The sequence below is a fragment of the Ranitomeya imitator genome, chromosome 7 (assembly GCF_032444005.1).
Source record: "Ranitomeya imitator isolate aRanImi1 chromosome 7, aRanImi1.pri, whole genome shotgun sequence".
In the NCBI taxonomy this organism is placed as follows: Eukaryota; Metazoa; Chordata; class Amphibia; order Anura; family Dendrobatidae; genus Ranitomeya; species Ranitomeya imitator.
In genome coordinates this window covers 45,166,704-45,182,457 of record NC_091288.1, presented here as the reverse complement: position 1 = coordinate 45,182,457, position 15,754 = coordinate 45,166,704, and the positions used below count along the sequence as shown (strand labels likewise).

The following is a 15,754-nucleotide window of genomic DNA, read 5'->3' as shown; positions in this document are numbered from 1 at the left end:
GACCATCGGTTTGCAAAAACAAAAAGTAATCATTGGTATAATTTATCTGTTGCATTGCACTTAAAACTTACTGTCCACTTACTATCCATGACTGGGATCAGTGTAGATCTTATCTGGTGGAAGGTGTGAAAGTAGATTTTACCAGGCTGAGTGTCTTTGATCATCTTTTCAAAGAAAAAAAAAAAAAACCCCTGGTGTGCTAGCCAGCTGCCAAATTATCCTCAACCAGTTCCCACAATCCATCTCTTCTGGGCTATAAATTTAGAACCTTCCTTAGGGGTGCACGCAAGTGGGGGTGCACGCTAGCATCCCATAAGCAAAGCGTCACAGAAGATAAGCGTCGTGACACCGCAGTTATTCCATGGCAGTTAGTCAGGGCAGGAGTCAGGTAACCCACACTCTGCTCTCCCTTCTATCCATGTGCATTATTCCTATCATCCTATGCTCCCTTGCAATCCACATTCACCGCCCAATCCCCCCTCTCTCCTTCCCTCTCCCATGTACAGCTCCCATGCACTTCTCACCTTCCTGAAAAACCTCAGTCCATCTCACCCAAACAGACTGCATAAAAAAACTTCATACAATCCCAAAAGCTACTTGCTTTTTATCTTCCTACTCCTGCTGATATCAGGAGACATCTCCCCAAACCCCGGTCCACCATCCACCATCCTCAACCCCTACCCTACCTCACATCGAAACCTTACTAATCTTACTAATATTAATTGCACTCCTTCATCCACTCCTTCTTTTAATTGTGCCCTTTGGAATCCACGGTCTGTATGTAACAAGCTTCCTTTCCTACACAATTACTTTCTGAAAAACTCTCTGAATCTGCTGGCCCTCACGGAAACCTGGATTCAGGATTCTGACTCTGTCTCTCCTGCTGCCATTACCCATGGTGGCTTACAATTCTCCCATTCCCCGAGACCAACAAACAGACCTGGTGGTGGAGTTGGCATACTCCTGTCCCCACAATGCACTTTCCAGGTCATCCCCTCAGTTCCATCACTCTCATTCCCTTCTTTTGAGGTCCACACCATCAGGCTCTTTCGCCCCCTCTCCCTCAGAGTAGCGGTCATATACCGGCCCCCAGGCTCACCCACCCGCTTCCTGGACCATTTCTCTGCCTGGCTGCCGCACTTCATGTCCTCAGAACTACCAACCCTTATCCTGGGAGACTTCAACATCCCCATTAACAGCCCCACTTCCACATCTGCATCCCAGCTTCTGTCACTAACCACTTCTCTCGGCCTCTCACAGCTCTCAACCTCTGAGACACACAAGGACGGTAACACCCTGGACCTGGTTTTTGCCCGGCTCTGCTCAATCTCCTACCTAGATAACTCACCGCTTCCCCTCTCTGACCACAACATTCTCTCCTTCACACTCACATATCCTCGCTCACCCCAGCACCCTCCTACACACCATTCAGTCAGAAATCTACAAGCCATTAACCCTCTTACACTTTCAGACTCCCTACGCTTATCATTGTCCCCAATCTCTTCCTTTTCCTGTCCTGATCTGGCGGTACATCACTTCAATGACACTCTTAGAAGCACCCTTGACCAAGTAGCTCCCCTCACCCTCAGGACCTCCAAACACAGAATAAAACAGCCCTGGCTCACATCGCAAACCCGATTTCTCCAGTGATCCTCTAGGTGTGCTGAACGCTTATGGAGGAAAACACGCACACCAGAAGACTTCATACACTTCAAATTTATGTTAAGGACCTATAACTTTGCCCTTCACTTCGCTAAACAGACCTACTTTACCACTCTGATCTCCTCACTATCCAACAACCCCAAGAAACTTTTTGACACCTTTCGCTCCCTCCTCAGGCCAAAAGCACAAGCCCCTATCACAGATATTTGTGCTGGTGACCTGGCCTCCCACTTTATAGAGAAAATAGACAATATCCGTCAGGAAATCCGCTCCCAACAACTAAGTTCAGTGACTCCCATCCCTCCCCTCATTGCCCCTGGCTCACTCTCCACATTCGATCCCATCACAGAAGAAGAAGTCTCCAAGCTCCTCTCCTCTTCTCGTCCGACTACATGCACTACCGACCCCATTCCCTCACATCTCCTCCAGTCTCTCTCTCCAGTTGTCACAAGTCACCTAACTACAATCTTTAATCTCTCCCTCTCCTCTGGCATTTTCCCCTCCTCCTTCAAACACTCTATCATTACTCCATTACTAAAGAAACCCACCCTCGACCCATCCTGCACAAACAACTACAGACCGGTCTCCAATCTCCCCTTCATCTCTAAACTCTTGGAGCGCCTGATATACTCCCGCCTTACCCGTTACCTCTCCACTCACTCCCTCCTAGACCCTTCACAGTCCGGTTTCCGCCCCCTACATTCGACAGAAACTGCACTCATCAAAGTGACCAATGACCTTCTGACAGCAAAACGTAATGGTGACCACTCTCTGCTCATTCTTCTCGACCTTTCTGCAGCTTTTGACACTGTTGACCACCCTCTCCTGCTCTCTAGGCTCCAGTCACTAGGCATTAAGGACACTGCTCTCTCCTGGTTCTCCTCCTATCTTTCCGACCGCTCCTTCAGTGTTCTGTTCTCTGGCTCCACTTCATCTCCTCTTCCTCTCACTGTTGGGGTACCTCAGGGCTCAGTCCTTGGCCCCCTTCTGTTCTCTCTCTACACGGCCCCAATTGGACAGACCATCAGCAGATTTGGCTTTCAGTACCATCTTTATGCCGACGACACACAACTATATACGTCATCCCCTGACCTTACCCCCGCTGTACTACAGAATGCCACTGATTGTCTGTCCGCAGTCTCCAACATCATGTCCGCTCTCTATCTGAAACTCAACCTCTCCAAAACTGAACTTCTTCTGCTCCCACCATCTACTAACCTCCCTAAATCTGACATTTCCCTCTCCGTGGGTGGCACCATAATAACACCCCGGCAGCAGGCGCGCTGTCTGGGTGTTATGTTTGACTCCGATCTCTCCTTCACCTCCAATATACAATCTCTTGCCCGCTCGTGCCGCTTACACCTAAAGAACATCTCTAGAATCCGCCCTTTTCTCACCATGGAGACAGCTAAAACCCTCACGGTCGCCCTGATCCACTCCCACTGATTGTAAATACATCATTGTAAATACACACCTGTACTTTGTATCTCCCCCACCTCATTGTAGATTGTAAGCTCTCACGAGCAGGGTCGTCTTATTTTGCTTTAATTATTGTATTGTTAACGTTGTTACTTATGACTTTTGTGTTTGAAACTGTTAAACTGTAAAGCGCTGCGGAATATGTTGGCGCTATATAAATAAAGATTATTATTATTTATTATTAATCGGAGACATGTCCGAGTTTGGTCAGATACACAGACCTAATTCACACATGTAATGAATGTATTGAAATGGAGCGGCGGGCGCAGATGCCATCCACGTTACTTATTTTTGGCCTAGGGTCAGATCAGAGAGCCTTTGAGGACTCGGTGAAGACCATGCTTTATATAGCTGAATGGACACCGAGCAGGGGCACATTATTCCTACATTGTCCACAGTTTCCCCCATTGATGTTTGTTTATGAGACGATGAGCTAATTGCCTATAGTTTCTTCTTTAAAGGGGTTGTCCACTACTTGGACAACTCCCTTCTCAATTACTAAAAAGCAAAAACAGCCTGTACTTACCTCTGGTGCCGGCGCTGTTCCAGCGATATAAGCGCCGGGGCTGAGCCCTGCAGATATGTGCTTGACCACCCGTACTCGACCACGATGCCATTCATTCCCTGTGGGGCTGCGCTCACATTTTTATGACCGCCCCATAGAGAATGAATAGAGTTGTAGTTGGGTGTCCCACGTCCCAGCTGTCGGACACCCACCGATCAGTAGATCATCACTGATCCTGTAAATAAATGATAACTTATTTTTATTGTGCGACCATTTATCCGGTAATACATTTCATTTTGTAATTTATTTCTGCATTATGGTCCAGAGCTGCGTTTACACCTCTGTAATCTTTTGAGCTGAAATCCCCCGGCATTCTTTTGTGGTTCAATGGCCGCACAAGTCTCGGTCTGGTAATTTGTGTCGTAGTCTTTATATCGGTCACTGCACAGGCTTCTGCTATAAGTGAAACTAACTGGTTCTGCCGAGCTATTAGGGGAATGTCTGACAACAAGCATGTTGACTGTTTCCAATAACTTCCAGCTGAATTAATGGGTGCACCTGTATCCAAGATAGGGGTCCCCCGACCACCATCCCACCTCACCGGCGCAGTTCTGAAGAGTATTGGTCTAGGAATTATTAAGGACGGTCTCGCACTTGGAGAGTTAAACCAGTGCTGCTTTTATGTAGTCGTTTGGCTACAAATGTCAAATTCCCCGCAGCAAATAAAACTGTATGTTTGTAGCCAAAAGTGTAATTATCTGTGCAGACAGGCCAGCGGGCCTAATGATTTCTATTGAATCCATTCAGCCCTGTTAGATCTTATTGGCACCGCAGCGCTCAAGATGAAAAGGGAAATGTCCATGCCTCGTTATGCGAGTGTGTATAAATACAGGTTATCTGAAATGTGGGTTTTACATACTCACATAAAACAGTTACCGTGATTGTAAAAAAGACAAAAATCTGGAGTGGAGGAGCGGGGTCAACATTGGCGGAGGAGCCGGGTCAGCATTGGCGGAGGAGCCGGGTCAGCATTGGCGGAGGAGCCGGGTCAGCATTGGCGGAGGAGCGGGGTCAGCATTGGCGGAAGAGCGGGGTCCGCATTGGCAGAGGAGCGGGGTCAGCATTGGCAGAGGAGCGGTGTCGGTATTGGCGGAGGAGCGGGGTCAGCATTGGCAGAGGAGCTGGGTCAGCATTGGCAGAGGAGTGGGGGTCAGCATTGGCGGAGGAGCGGGGTCAGCATTGGCGGAGGAGCGGGGTCAGCATTGGCGGAGGAGCTGGGTCAACATTGGCGGAGGAGCGGGGTCAGCATTGGCGGAAGAGCGGGGTCCGCATTGGCAGAGGAGCGGGGTCAGCATTGGCAGAGGAGCGGTGTCGGTATTGGCGGAGGAGCGGGGTCAGCATTGGCAGAGGAGCTGGGTCAGCATTGGCAGAGGAGCGGGGTCAGCATTGGCAGAGGAGCGGTGTCCGCATTGGCGGAGGAGCGGGGTCAGCATTGGCAGAGGAGCGGGGTCAGCATTGGCGGAGGAGCGGGGTCAGCATTGGCGGAGGAGCTGGGTCAGCATTGGCGGAGGAGCTGGGTCAGCATTGGCATGGCTTGATATTGCCGTAATGTTAGTTTATGTGTATACGTAGGACGCGGAGTTCACCTCCATGAATAGGGTTTTCTTCCGGTACCCCATAATGCACAGCGTCCCTTCTTCCCAACAATACTGAGTTTTCCAAGAACGATGGATCCTCATACAGGCCGGGATTCTGGTTATGGCAATGGGCTCAATCCAACATTTATATAGTCCTGACGAAATGTAGAAAACCCTCCTGTGACTTTATGGATGACCGAAATGCAGCTACCATCTGTTTACCGGCGCAGATTTAGTGCCTGAACCAAACTACAACCAAGGATGTAGCAAGCCTATCACTACTAGTGATGAGCGAATGTCCTGGGATAAGGTGTTATCTCAGCATGCTCCTGTGCTAACAGTGTGTCTTCAGCGTGCTCAGATAATATGTTTGTTAGGCAATCCCTTCATGTGTTGCAAGGCATGCAACTGCGGGGACTCGAACATATTCCTCAAGAGAATAATAAACACTGGGAGCAATGGTGGAGACCCGAGGAGGGTGAGTAAAGCACATTTTGTTTATTTTTAAACCAACTGCAGCTGGCGGTCAGGTATGTTTCAGTATCCAGGAAGCCCATTTGAAGGGAATTTTCTTGTTATTTTGTAAGTAATTAGTGGGAATATACCCTGCCGCAGCGGTCAGGTCACTGGTGGTCATGATGACATCACGCCTGGTCTGGTTGAGAACATCATAGCTGAAGTCGGAAAAGATTATTGGGGAAGGTAAGTATTTTCTTTATCTTTTTTTTTTTTCACTGGATCCCCTTTGGAACCCCTACTTATCCCTCTTCCGGTATAAGTAGTATGTTAGCCTGAGCTCCTGATGAAGGCTACATGGCAGAACACGTCCTGTTACTAGACATATAAAGATCTAGGGTTCCCGCAACGATTACCTGCTAACAAGTATACAAAGAAAAGAAAATCGTCTCCAGCTGTTTGTGGAGCTGCTGTTACGTCCTGGATCGCTGCATCCTATTCACAGAACTATTGACAAATGGCTTCCGACAAAGTCTATTCCACAGGCTGATACCCAGGGCCAGGAGCGCAGGGAGGGAACGCGGCGCAGCATCTCCGCTTTATGTAACATTGATAGTATGATGATTATTTAGCCGTAATCCTCTACAGTATGTGTGCTATCAAAGGAAAAAAAACGCGCAGATGTGAAACAAATATGACAAATGTTGCACAAAATGACGTCCCAATCCTGTAAATCCCCACCTTCCATTCACACACCTAGCAGCTTCCCGTATCTGCAATTCCGAAGCTTCTGTCTCTTTAATTTAGGCAGATGGGCAGTGGAAGATTTTGCTCACCCGCCATTGATTATAATTTGTTTTAAAGGGGTTTGTCTCATCATCATAAATGGGTTAAAATAGCAAAATACTTGTAAAAACAAGCAACTTTGCAATTTACTCCTCTTTTTCAAGAACAGAGAGTTTGTCTAGTGTATTGCTCGAAGCCTAGGTTACCGGCCACCTCTGCGGCATATCTTAGGCAAGGAGCTGTGCTTACAAGCTGTTCGCTATAGAACATACGAGCGCTGCTCTGAAGCTGGCTGAACGGCTCCTTGCACCCACGGATGCCGCAGAGGCTTGCGGCATGTGAGCACGCACAGTTCAGACCCTGCTTCTGGTTCAGGACGACAATCATCAGGAGCACACTATCCCCCGGCACGTTGGGAGGCAGAGAAGCAGTGCACTCTTGAAAAGACACAATGAGACCACACTTTTAGGTTTATAAGGGGAGGTACGACAAGACCATGGTTGGGTTTCGATATCAGGGCTGTGGAGTCGGTAAGCCAAACCTCTGACTCCGACTCCTCAATTTCCATGACACCGACTCCACCAAAATGGACTACGACTCTGACTCGACAGCCCTGTTCGATATATGTGCTTTGTGGCAAAATCGCTTGCAATTTACTGCGTTTTTTTTATTTTTTTTGCAAGTTCGGTAAAGCACAAAAAAAAATATCAAGTCTGCCACCTGTACTTGCCAGAGATCAGTGAGAATTATAAGGGAAACTGATTATTATTATTTGAGGGCCAGATGAAGCGTAGTTAGATGCGAAACAGGTGTAGCCCAATCGGTGTCTTCTCACTGTATTCCCATATGACTTTGGAATAAAAAAAAGCACAAAATGATTCGACAGTGGTGAGTGCCACTCGTGTTTCTTCATAATTGGACATGATTAATGTGTTCTTCATATGGAGGTGCAGCAAATCGCGGCCCCTCTTGCCTTGTGACTTTCCGACTTGCGTCACACTAGCGTTTCGCCATTGTCTTTTTGAAAACCCAGCAAAATATCGGTGATGATGTTGCAGTGTAAGGCTGTGTGCCCACATTCTGGATTTTTAGCTGTTTTTTTTTTTTTAAGCGTTTTTCCTTGGTTTTCCGCTGCAAAAAACGCTTACATTAAGCATCCCATTATTTGAATTCATTCCGCAATTTTTGTGCCCATGCTGCTTTTTTTTCCCTGCAAAAAAAAAAAAAAAAAAAAACACATCGCGGCAAAAAAACACCGCAGCATGTTCATTAATTTTGCAGAAAATCTGCAGATTTGCCACTCTATAATATAGTATTGGGGCGCTCCGGAAAAATACGCAAAAAAAAAAAACGCGAGCGGATTTCCTGCGAAAGGAGTCCGGTTTTGTTCAGGAAAATTCAGCTATCATTCTGCAACGTGGGCGCATAGCCTAAGGCTATGTTCACGTGAGCGTTACGAATTCCTAATACGGGATTCTTGGCAGGGAAGGATCCTTTACATGATGGATCTCAGCGACTATTGGGTCTTCAGGTTGTTTTCTTTAAGGGGCCTGTCATTATACTGGAAGGCTTCAATGCAAGCGTGGATCAAGTTGATTTTCTGTTATATTTTGTAATCTGTCGTCACCAAAAATATCTACAATTGATAAAGGGACAACGATTCATTAAAGGACCAGCGCCGTATTCATAAAAAAACGTCTTTAAACCTCTTTCCGCCTAAGAACGTAATCTACACGCCGTTACCAAAATCACGGCCAATCTTCGGCTAAATATCAGGATTGTGTCGAGATCCTTCTCAGTTTCCATCGCGCTGTAATTCATTAACTCGAGTTATATGCACATGGTTTCAATTCTGCTGGGAAAAAAAAAATTACCATCCAATATCAAAGAGCACGAGCGCTCTAAACTGAAAAACAAACATTTAGATATAGAAAGCCAAAACAATAATGATTATCACATGGCCCCCGTCTAATAAATTATTAGGGAGAGCTAAAAATGCCCGATTACACTGGATACTCTGCAGAACCACAGTGGCACTGGGTAGATAGCCCTCCACTACCACACCAAGCCTGTAGGGGGCACTAAACATGGAGTGGCTGTTCACTTTGGAATACCCCTTTATTATGAGCGGCCCTCCTGGGCCAGGGGCTTGTTCACACGTTGCATTTATTGTTGCGTTTTTTTCATGTGGAGGAGAAAAAAAAGCAGCATTTTACAGAAACGGGTCTCTAGAATATTCACATGCTACATTTTTGTTTTTTTTCTTGTTTTTGGTTAGATTCTTTTTTTTTTTTTTTAAATGCAGCATGACAATTCTCTTTGCGTTTTTTTTTCCATATAGGTCATAACACACCATAAGGGTAAATTTACACAGGGCGTTTTTGCTGCTTTTTTTTTTTGCTGCGTTTTTAATGCTAATTTTCAGCTGCTTTTTACAGTACCAGCAAAGCCTGTGAGATTTCAGAAATCTCATGCACACACATTGGTTTTTTGTGTGATCAGTATTTTGCGCTTTGCTGCGTTTTTTGGACATAGAGCATGTCACTTCTCTCAGCGTTTTTGCTGCATTTTTTTTTCACCCATTGACTTAAATGGGTGTTGAAAAAAAAAACGCAGGTATCTTTATTTGCTGCATTTTTGCTGCTGAAAATCCAAGGACATTAGCATGGACAAAGAAAAAAAAAAAGGACCAAAAACGCACCTAAATCTGCGTTTTTGACGCAGCTTCTTTCCTGCCAAGAAGATCAGGTTTTGCTGGAGAAGAAAAACCGCAGCAAAAATGCCCTGTGTGAACTTACTTAATTATGAAGAATTTCTGCTGCTGTTTTGTGGGGTTTGTCTGCCTTTTTTAATGCAGAACAAGCCTTTAAAAAAAAAAACAACAAAAAACTGCTTGTGAACATATTCTTTAGACTGCGTTCACATATGTTTAGATCCGCAGTGTTTTTGGCAGTAAAGTGCATGGCCTAAACAGTGACGCCATACACCAAAAAATGGGCCAACACGTTGGTGCAAATTTTAAGCGCGCAATAAGCTAATAAATTGGTGAAGCAGATGCACATTTTGCTCCAAAACCCACATGAAAAAAACGCACTGAATACTCTTGGATTAAGTTGAAACAACCTTATAGTGCACATGGTGCTGTTTTATCCACGTGGAAAAAGAAGCAATGTGGAGGCGTTTCTGCTTGAAAAATGTTCCAAATTTGATCACTGAATTAACAAAAGCAGAAAAAAGCACTCCCATGTGCAAATAAAAAAGGGTCATAAAACATGCCAAAAAAACCCTTAGGGTTGATTTTGCAGTCAGAAGAATCCAAATAAACTCCTTGTGAACATACCCATGAGACATGCCAGATTTATCATTCTTCATGAACAGCTATGATAAATCTTACAGGCCCCAGTGATTTTTTTCCCCCACCTACAAAATTGTTGAAAATTTGTACATTCGGTCTAAACTAAGATGCTGTATTTTTCGGACTATAAGGCGCAAGCCAGGTTTAGACAGCAGAAAACGGGGAAAACATATGTCCTACTAATTAAAATGATCCTTTTTGTGTAAAGAAGTGGAGGGGTCAATATAAGTAATAGTGATGAGCGAGCATGCTCGGATATCGTGTTATCTGAGCATGCTCGGGAGTGCTCAAGTAATATGTTCCAGTCCCCACAGCTGCATGTTGTGTGGCTGTTAGACAGCCTCAACATATGTGGGGATTGCCTGATTGTTATGCAGTCTCCACATATGTTGCTGCTGTCTAACAGCCGCGAAACATGCAGCCACGGGGACTCGAGCATGCTCAGATGACACAATATCCGAGCATGCTCGCTCATCACCAATGATTTTAGTGCATTATAATGGGTAGAATAGGAGGTAATGGATCTGTTGTTAGTATTTCTCTGCAACGTGTATTATACACCTATAGGTTTGCAGCGCACACATTATGTACACAGATACTTGGCACTGCTGCTTGCACCATCAGCTCTGCTGCATGTACTCGCACACAGCTGTGCTATATGTGCTCAGACTCGGCTCTGCTGCATATACTCGCACACAGCTGTGCTATATGCGCTCACACTCAGCTCTGCTGTATATACACACAGCTCTGCTGTATATACACACACAGCTGTGCTATATGTGCTCACACACAGCTCTGCTGTATACACACATACACTTGTGCTGTATTCACTCACAGCTCTGCTGTACAGTCATGGCCAGAAGTTTTGAGAATGACACCAAAATTATATTTTCACATGATCTACTGCCCTCTGGTTTTTATTAGTGTTTGTCTGATGTTTATATCACATACAGAAATATAATTGCAATCATATTATGAGTACCAATAGGTTATATTGACAGTTAGAATGAGTTAATGCAGGAAGTCAATATTTGCAGTGTTGACCCTTCTTCTTCAAGACCTCTGCAACTCTCCCTGGCATGCTGTCAATCAACTTCTGGACCAAATCCTGACTGATAGCAGTCCATTCTTGCATAATCAATGCTTGCATTTTGCCAGAATTTGTTGTTTTTTGTTTGTCCACCCGTCTTTTGATGATTGACCACAAGTTCTCAATGGGATTAAGATCTGGGGAGTTTCCAGGCCATGGACCCAAAATCTCTATGTTTTGTTCCATGAGCCATTTAGTTATCACCTTTGCTTTATGGCAAGGTGCTCCATCATGCTGGAAAAGGCATTGTTGGGCGCCAAACTGCTCTTGGACAGTTGGGAGAAGTTGGTCTTGGAGGACATTCTGGTACCATTCTTTATTCATGGCTGTGTTTTTAGGCAAGACTGTGAGTGAGCCGATTCCCTTGGCTGAGAAGCAACCCCACACATGAATGGTTTCAGGATGCTTTACAATTGGCATGAGACAAGACTGGTGGTAGCGCTCACCTCCTCTTCTCCGAATAGGCTGTTTTCCAGATGTCCCAAACAATCGAAAAGGGGATTCATCAGAGTAAATGACTTTGCCCCAGTCCTCAGCAGTCCACTCCCTGTACCTTTTGCAGAATATCAGTCGGTCCCTGATGTTTTTTCTGGAGAGAAGTGGCTTCTTTGCTGCCCTCCTTGAAACCAGGCCTTGCTCAAAGAGTCTCCGCAGTCTCACAGTGCGTGCAGAAGCACTCACACCAGCCTGCTGCCATTCCTGAGCAAGCTCGGCACTGCTGGTAGTCCGATCCCGCAGCTGAAACAGTTTTAAGATACGGTCCTGGCGCTTGCTGGTCTTTCTTGGGCGCCCTGGAGCCTTTTTGACAACAATGGAAGCTCTCTCCTTGAAGTTCTTGATGACGCGATAGATTGTTGAATGAGGTGCAATCTTTGTAGCTGCGATACTCTTCCCTGTTAGGCCATTTTTGTGCAGTGCAATGATGGCTGCACGTGTTTCTTTAGAGATAACCATGGTTAACTGAAGAGAAACAATGATACCAAGAACCAGCCTCCTTTTAAAGTGTCCAGTGATGTCATTCTTACTTAATCATGACTGATTGATCGCCAGCCCTGTCCTCATCAACACCCACACCTGTGTTAATGGATCAATCACTAAAACGATGTAAGATGCTCCTTTTAAGGCAGGACTGCAATGATGTTGAAATGTGTTTTGGGGGTTAAAGTTCATTTTCTGGGCAAATATTGACTTTTCAAGTACAGTAATTGCTGTTAAGCTGATCACTCTGACATTCAGGAGTATATGCAAATTGCCATTAGAAAAAATAAAGCAGTAGACTTTGGAAAAATTAATATTTGTCTCATTCTCAAAACTTTTGGCCATGACTGTATGTGCTCACACACAGCTCTGCTGTATACACACAGCTCTGCTGTATACACACAGCTCTGCTGTATACACACAGCTCTGCTGTATACACACACAGCTCTGCTATATGTGCTCACACAGCTATGCTGTGTACACAGCTCTGCCGTATACACACACAGCTCTGCTATATGTGCTCACACACAGCTCTGCTGTATACACACAGCTCTGCTGTATACACACTGCTCTGCTGTATACACACAGCTCTGCTATATATGCTCACACACAGCTCTGCTATATGTGCTCACACACAGCTATGCTGTGTACACACATGTATCTACTGTATATACACACACAAACGCACAGCTCTGCTATATGTGCTCACACAGCTCTGCTGTATACACACATCTCTACTGTACACACACAGCTCTGCTGTATATACACACACCTCTGCTGTACCCACACACAGCTCTGCTATATCTGCTCACACACAGCTATGCTGTGTACACACAGCTCTGCTGTATACACACACAGCTCTGCTATATGTGCTCACAAACAGCTATGCTGTGTACACACAGCTCTGCTGTATACACACATGTATCTACTGTATATACACACAAACACACAGCTCTGCTATGTGCTCACACAGCTCTGCTGTATACACACATCTTTACTGTACACACACAGCTCTGCTGTATGTACACACACAGCTCTGCTATATCTGCTCACACACAGCTATGCTGTGTACACACAGCTCTGCTGTATACACACACACAGCTCTGCTATATGTGCTCACACACAGCTATGCTGTGTACACACAGCTCTGCTGTATACACACACGTATCTACTGTATATACACACAAACACACAGCTCTGCTATATGTGCTCACACAGCTCTGCTGTATACGCACACATCTCTACTGTACACACACAGCTCTGCTGTATATACACACACCTCTGCTGTACTCAAACACACCTCTGCTGTACTCACACACAGCTCTGCTATATGTGCTCACACACAGCTCTGCTGTATACACACACAGCTCTGCTATATGTGCTCACACTGCTGTATACACACATATCTCTAGTGTACACACACAGCTCTGCTGTATATACACACACCTCTGCTATATGTGTTCACACTGCTGTATACACACATATCTCTAGTGTACACACACAGCTCTGCTATATGTGCTCACACACAGCTCTGCTGTATACACACACAGCTCTGCTGTATATACACACACCTCTGCTATATGTGTTCACACTGCTGTACACACACACATCTCTACTGTACACACACAACTCTGCTATATGTGCTCACACACAGCTCTGCTGAGGCCTATAATCTGGGTATAAGGTTCTTCAGCCAGCCAGGATCTGCTAGATGCTTGTCCCCCGGCCTTTGTGGACGGACGGTAGAGAGGCCAGCCTGCCATCACCGCTCTCCAGCCTCCTCGTGGTATTCCTAGTCGCTAATAATTATTGCATTGTCTATAAGCCTATTGCCTCTGGAGCGAACCCTCACATTAGTGTCACTAGCGCCTCCGTGTGTTTGTGCACAGTTTTCCGCTTGTGTTCAATTACTTTTTCCAATTTAAAACATTTTTTTTTGTAATCTGGACGTTTATGTAATTGTAGCTGAAAGATCAAAGCCCGTGCAGTTGAGTGATGTGAGTACTCATTTTCGGCACAGTTTTGGCCACCTGCTGTTGCTATTTTTCCCTCCAGCTAGCCAGTCAGCACCCCCTGCGCATCTCTGCTCATAAAACATGATTGAGGAAGTATTTCAGATCTATTTATGAGCCAGGAGCATTGCACCATGGGAAACGGCCATTGCCTGCACTTGGTCAGACGCGTTACACTGGAATTCCATAGCACAGAATCGCCCCACGGATATATGGCCTGCTATGGAAGTGAGTCCCAAAAATGAATACCGTAATCACTTATTTTTTTCTTTTAATGTAGGTTGTATATAGATAAAATAAATACACCGTGTAGATATAGCTATTTATAAAAACTGATGCATTTACCCATACCAACCAAATTAGTTGCGACTTTTATTTTTCTATTATTATTTATTTATTTTTATTTATTTTTTAATTAAATCTGAAACCTGATGGCTCCAAGAAAGTATTGTACTATACAGCAAGTCCATAAGCCATTCGTGTGTCTGCTTCCATTATCTCCTGCACGCATCTGCATATAATATAATACACAATGTATAGTATAATACCGCATGTGCACACAGTGATTTACGTCCAACGCGTTCCATTGGCTTTTCATAAATAAAATAAGCATTGCACAAATTCTTAGGGGCTTGCGAAGACCAACTTCAAAGTCAGATGTAGATCTAATCATCATCTCCCACCCGCCAGTATGGGAATAGTTGGGAGATCTAGGTGCAGACACCCATCTGTTCCTGGTCTCCTCTAATTCCCGGGTGCACGAGAAGCTGCCATGATGAATGTCTGATCATAATAAGACGATATTTTATAAACCATTTTCGTTCACACACCCCAAATATATTTTTTGAGAGATATTTGAGGTAAGACGGTTCTTGGAGCAGGAATAATATATGTCCTTGTAAGCTGGCATAGCTAGTCAGGCAAGAATTTAAAGTGAACCGGTCAGCAGCTTTTAAGTCCCCAAACTAGTGTCATCTATGTAAGGTCCCTTCATTGTTGATGACATCCAAACCTTCATCTTATAAGTCTGTGCCCCTGTTTTATAGAAATGCAAATGAGACGCAAATGCGGGAGGCTTTGCCCTGCACTTACAGTTCTCCTGTCTCTTTACCCTGCACTTACAGTTCTCCTGTCTCTTTACCCTGCACTTACAGTTCTCCTTTCTCTTTACCCGCCCATCGCCGGCCTCCTAACAGACACTGACAGGTCACTCTTCCAAGTGACCTACTTCCTCGCCCAAGATTTCGCACAGGCGCCATCATTCCTGGTAGCGGCACATGTGCAGATTGATAGTCCGGCTCTTCATCGTTGTCAGGATCATACTGTGAATTCGCCGACCCGGGACGGAGGACACTGGCGCAAGATCTTGAGCGCGTGAGCAGGTCACAGAGAAGAGTGACCTGTCAGTCACTGATAAAAGGCCGGCAGTGGGCGGGTAAAGAGACGGACAGGAGGGAGGCGGCGGGTGGAGAAAGAAGACCAAAGGCCGGAGAGCTGCCAGTGTAGGGGCAAGCTTACCTGTACTTGTGGTTCATTTGCATGAAAATTTACCATTGGTTTTTAAAAACTGGAGGCACGGATATTAATAAAAAACAAACAGGTATGGACGGCATCGACATTGCAGGGATTTTCCATCGATGACCTTAGTTTGGGGTCTAGGTTTTTGTCTCAAATTGAAACAAACTTCTGGGAGAGATTTATTTCATATTTTTTTCTGTATATTTCAAGATCTTGCGCAAAATTGTTCTTACAGTTCATTAGTAATAAGACATTTTCTCTCTTGCTATTATTCTT

The 15,754-nt window shown here is 45.1% G+C and overlaps 1 protein-coding gene across 1 annotated transcript in view; it reads left to right on the top strand.

Moving 5' to 3' along the window:
- Window positions 1-15,754, top strand: part of OLA1 (Obg like ATPase 1) — a 216,206-nt gene that overhangs the window by 134,156 nt on the left and 66,296 nt on the right. The gene's annotated exons all lie outside the window — the stretch shown is intronic.